The sequence below is a fragment of the Pomacea canaliculata genome, linkage group LG3 (assembly GCF_003073045.1).
Source record: "Pomacea canaliculata isolate SZHN2017 linkage group LG3, ASM307304v1, whole genome shotgun sequence".
Lineage (NCBI taxonomy): Eukaryota > Metazoa > Mollusca > Gastropoda > Architaenioglossa > Ampullariidae > Pomacea > Pomacea canaliculata.
Window position 1 is genome coordinate 33,461,862 of NC_037592.1, and position 6,207 is coordinate 33,468,068.

Below are 6,207 nucleotides of genomic sequence, written 5' to 3' on the forward strand. Positions count from 1 at the left end.
TGCAGCTCCTTAGCTCTCCTGTCTCTGACCTGCCCGCCCGCCAGTATATATACAGTATTGGGTAAAACTGAGCTAACTATATTAGTCCGGCCCTCTAAAACCATCCCAATTTCTCATACGGCCCCTTGGGAAAATTAATTGCCCACCCCTGAGTCTTAGCCACAACTTTACAACCAGTCAGCCACAAAGAACATGGGAATGTAAAGGCGATTCTATCAGTTGGCCCACAATAGAGAGATTGATAACGAGATGTGTAGATATCCTTCCCGCCTGTCAAGTGAAAGCCATTCATTCTTATATCAACAAGTACAGGTGCAGACGAAAACATTTTTTGTAACATTAACATATTGCCTGCACGTTGATTTCTTCATGCACAGAGAGGGGTCGGGTGACCACTGAGTAGGAAAAGTCTTACGTCCATATAGAGTGGCGTGCCGCCCTGTCGGAGGTAACATTGAACAGAAAAAATGAATAAAAAAACGATACATGCATCGTAAAAATTGGAGCCGAAAAAAGAAAAGTCCAATATGCCTCTGCGGGTCAACGAAAAATCGCTTTATTGTTCAGAGAGAAATACATATAGCCGGGGAATTGTTTTGTAAGAAGTTGAATGATTGCGGATCGATGCTCCTTCTAGCAGAATCTGATTCAAACCGCTGTTTTCATTTATTAGCCCCTCGTGTATAGTAAACCACGGAAATGATTGAAGTCCGGTCGTGTATCAATAATCATAAGCCGATCGGCTTGTAGCCGATTGAGGTATTATTTTTTCTTATTCCACCTGTATCTTTGATATTTTATTCACCTGTTCACAGTTAACTCCCCCCCCTTCGACAACTCCACTTTGTCTTTGACAGAGATGCATGTTATACATCCCAAAGATGCGGATGCAAAGTAATGTGTCGTCGAGCGTGCCTTTCTCTACGCCTCCAAAACTGTAGAATTCTCTCCCGTCACGTACATCGACTCTACTCAACAATTCAAAAGCACGTTTAGTACGTTTTCAAGATGTCTTCTCTTGATTTTCTTGCTATCGAGAGTTTATGCTGATGGTGTTTTCATGTCCTACTGTGTGCGTACGCGAGTGTATGGTAGGAAAATGTGTGTGCGGGTGCGCGCGTGGGGGAGGGGCATGTGTATGTGTGGCAGCACGCACATTCATCAACAAACAAACAACGAAACTAGGAAAAGCAGTTCTAGCAAACACAAATGAGAACAAATGCCGATATGAAAGGACAGTTATGTATTTCTGGGAGTGCAGGTGTGCATGAGAAGAATGGGAGATCGGGGGAGTGGGGAGAAGCGCCGGCTGGCATAGCAAGGGGACAAAGCGATAACACGTTCACATCTCAACTAAAACCTCATCCGAAGGGGCCATATCTTTGACACTATATTCTTTCTCTTTACACAAGCTGTCGGGGAGAGTCGACTCATGTTTATCTCGATTCAGCATTGCAGTACTGGCCTACCTCATGATGTAGGCCAGGCCATACTGCTCACACCGTTTCTTATTGTTTACTCTGATGACTTAGTGCATCTATCTCTGTAGATATGTCTTGTAGGCTTCACCGATCTCCTGCTTGGAAATGAGGAACGACAGACACGCCCCTCTCCCCTTTCCCTCTCACCGACATGTTTACATCTGTCGATACCCCAAGCGAGAAGTTGTCTGTCCAAGACAACCCGTCCTGTGTGCTGCCAAGCACGACTGAACGACACTTTAAAGCGGCAGCTTCAGGATATAGTATACTGCATTTTCCATCTCGAGGACAGGTTTATTTTATGTGAGCTTTATTCTTAGTTTAAGTCCACAACAATAACGTGTTGTTACCCGTGAACTGATGATTGCAAAGTGTTTTTTTTTCAAGTAATTGGTTTTCAACTCAATGCAACATACTTAAAGTTACAAAAAACTAAGCAAATAACTACTTTACAGTATTCTAGATACAGGTTTAAAAATTTAATTTCTCACCAGTTTTTTTTTAATAAAAAAAGGTTTAAAAAACCCAGTCTGTGTTGACAACGCATGGTTACGAGCTCGAAGCTCTCGCATTGCCTACAGTTATGTCTTGTAAAGCGCATTGAGCCTACATGGAAATAGCAGTATATAAAAATACTATTATTATTATTATATTATGTCAGAAATTAGAAGTCATGGTAACTAAATTGCGTGTGAAGTGCGATTTTTACCTAACAAATGACTTGGAAAAATAAACTCTCGGCACTTTGTCATAAACTGATAACTATACATTGCTGCTGGTCGAGTCTTTGCTTATAATGTCTGGAGAAGTTTCTAAATCTAAAGTAACAATTTTATAACAAAATAACTCTGCTTGGAAACAGTCATTATCAAATATGTGACTGTTGGGCAATTTATTTCTTTGGATAAGATTTGTCCAATAAAGTCAGATAATGTCTGGCTCATTTTATTCATTCACTCGTCCTTTGACTGGCTCCGGTCGTTTGGAGGAGTATATGGACAGAGGCGGCAGCTGACAAGGCCCGCACTCACATCTGTTTTGGACAAAAGCGAGCAGGTCCTGCACAGGATGACCAGTCCACTCCTTCATGTTTCTTAGCCTATTCTTCCTCTGGCCACCGCGGTGTCGACCTTCTTCCAAGGTATCTTGTAGGAGGAACATCCCAACATCTTCGACCAAGTGTCGTGCCGGTTCACAGGGCTAAGCTAGATTAGTTGACACCGCTAAACTCTTGCAAATAGGTGTTCTTGGTGTCCTGCGAGTGTGGCGACTATGCTTCATACAAATTCAATTATATTCTCTGTACAAGATCCGGAGAATACTCCTCAGGCACTTGTTTTCGAACGCCTGGATATCAGCAGGACCCTTTATTGAAGATGTAACGATGTTGTGTGGAAGCCCACGCCATGTTCATGTCTGGCACCCTCCTGCTTGTATCAGAGTTTATGGCCCTCGACATTTGCTGTCTTCCCAAATCCTGGCCATCTGACCTCCACCAGTCAATGTCCCGCTAGCACCGTTCTAGCTCAAGGCAACAGTGGACATTTTGAAAACAGGTCAGTCCAGGCTCATATACTTGTTTTTTTTAAAATGAATTTGGCTGATACTGTTTCATTTAATAAATAAAGCAATGCTTTGATTAAAGGTTCACGTCTGTGAATTCATTGGCACAAAGCAGTGATCGACTATACAAGCGGCTTTTTCATTTGAGCCATATAGTTACCAGGGGTCTGTCTACATGTATCACAATCAGACCTCGGATGGCTTAGCATGCCACTGAAGATTTAACAAGGTGGTAATAAAAAACACAACAGGCTGTCTGTTGTCCAGCACGACTGCCGACACATTCTGATGCTGTTAAAATGTAGAACTTTATTTATATATTCTGAGCTGTAAGATATGTGATTTGTTTTTGGTTGTGATCTACAGCAACCCACGTCAGATCAGTTGTCTCGGTCGTCCTCAGAATAGAATGTTTACTTCATGGTTGGAGTGTATATCGTGACAGAGACAGTATGTGACGAGAGTTCAGGCATACCTTCTCCATAGCTATACGTGACATTCCCCAGCTACTGTCTACAACCTTTACAAAATCTGTATTCTTTATTGCATTGGAAGATAATTCTTCTAATCGTTTTTGCTTTCAGATGCCACCTGTCTCTGTGTGTGTGTATATGTTTGAAAGAGAGAACAAGAAAAGGATAATTAACTGCCTTTCCTGTCTCTACTTTTACAAGATTAACAAGCACGAGTCATATCAGTGATAATTGCCAAAAGTAAACTTTTCTGTAAAACAAACCCATTGCCTACACTTGAATTTCTTCAGGCGCAGAGAGGGTTCAACTGAGTTCTTGGCGTATATTCAGTCTGACGTCCATAAAGTCGCGCACCCTGTCAGAAAACAATGAGCACCCGAATATGACTGTCCAAATTCTTATCTTTATTTTCCCGGGCTGCCCTCCAGTCTATATACATTTGTTTCTCCAAGTGTTTAGCGCATTTCAAGAACACTAGCATGCAGCTGTATACCTCTCAAGAACAAACAATGAGGCCAGCATTATAACATTCTTCAGACATGAAGTTCTTTTTCCACTTACCTGACTCGGATTTGACCTGACATGCCAACTTTTTGTTTTTTGCTCCATCCAAGGACTGCAATATTTATCTGTAATTTAATGTGTAATCTGCACACAAACATGAAATTTTAAATAATTTATATTTAGAAGTCAATACTATTAAAAAAAAATACTGAGCTATGAGCTATGAAAAGACAATGCGAACATATTTTTGAATTTTTGACGTTTTCTTTGACTTCACTGTAGAGGACTCGTGAGCCAAAACGCCCATAGAAGGTAAATGGAAATGGGAACTCGTCCTTTTGGCTATCTAGAGCGTGGCTAAGTGATGGATGCCACTTCAGGCAAATAATTTAAATCCGCTGAGGCGAATTTATCAGCTGATAATCGCTGCGTTGACGTCTGTCTCCTCGCTAAATGTTCCCATTACATAGCCTGCGGCCAGAGCTGGGAGCAGGCGGATGCTGCTATATAGGTTGCATCTAAATTTTCAAGGTGATTTTGATAACCCGACAGTGGTGCAAATTTTTGATCGTATCTAATATGAACTTTTAAAATTTTTTTTTCTTTTTACATTGTCACATACTGCGAAGAAAGGTCCAAACTTACTGCAGAATGTTTGTATAAGTTTGTTGCTGTCTTGTGTTCTTTCTGCTACAGGTAGGTCCTCGTATCTTTTATAAATATACAGTGTTATTTCAGTATTACTTTTCGTGAAACCTGCTGCTTGAGGAACACTCTTCTACATCACAAGTAAGCGGGTTATAGCTTACAATTAGCGACAATTACAATTAGCATCAGAGTGTTCATCAGCTCCTGTCACTTGCCCTCTCTCTCTCTCTCTCAGGAGGATGGTTTTATTTTGCCAAAGTTATTGTGTCAATGAAGAAACGAAGGACCGAGATTTTATTATACGGAAAATAATGCGCGTGTGTGTCTGTGGGGTAGGGGCGGGGAAAATATTAACCATGTCGACAGACAATCTATAAGCCAAAGTATTTCTGACAAGGAAGTTCTGCTTACATACATATATAGACGGATCATTAAAAAAAGCCAGGTAAGAGCTACTGTTGCAAAATGCCCGTATGTACCGGTATCATAATTTCAAAAGAGCCAACCAGGGGCCATGGTCACAGTCAGTTAAATAACGTTGCACGTGCTTTTGATCCTGCTTTGTACACCAGATGTTAAAAGTGAAGAAAATCGCTGAGGACGAAATGTTTTCTAAGAGTGATCTTCCTCTAGATATAACATCACTATTAGTTAACAAAGTCACAGTTGAAGCCATGACCAGATGGTGAACCAAGAAGCGTTAACGGGTGGCATCGATAATGGTTCTGTTTTCAAGTTATGGATATTTATGATGATCACCGGCCTTGAGGAAACCAAAAAGAAAAAACTATGTACGTATGAAGACAATCGAAACTTTGCGCACCTGTAGGTTTCGAGGAGAGCGACGCGTATTATTTATGAGCGGCGACATATAAGTAAAGCTCATAAACACTTTCTAAAGACCCGATGTTTTGCAGTACGGCCACAGTGAACGTGATGGGCGTCGCCGTGTCACGTCGTAAAGGATGTTGTTTGTACAGCCACCTACTTGTCAGCCAGGTAAAAACGGTCTTCCGGTGGCCTCCTCTCTAGATAAGTAGCGATAAAAGCATACTCGATCATGCGTAGGTACTTCGAATGATGTGAGGGATTTTTTTTTAAATAACAAGGATGTTATAATCTACTTCCTGATTCTTATTTCATTAAAAAAAAATTTAAGTAAAGCTACCGTTATTAGTCGTCATTATCACCATTACTAACAGTGTAAAATATCTTGAACTCATCTAAGCATAAACGGGATCAGAGTTTTGGTGACAACACAAGGAAAATAAGGGAATGATGGGTTATACTGGACTGATTGAAATTTCGATCCCTTCCTATGATTTTATCACGAACTTGTATTACTGGACTGCTGGGAAACGATTTTTTTCCAGTTAACTACTAAAACGAGGCATGCTACTACAAAGCTTCCGGTTTAGTCGTAAATCATTGTCTATCAAGATATCTAAGTAATTTCAGATATATTTATCCAAATACGGCTGACACCCATGGCTATTTTACTTAAGAAAACTCAGCTGCTTGTAAATTAGGAAAATAAA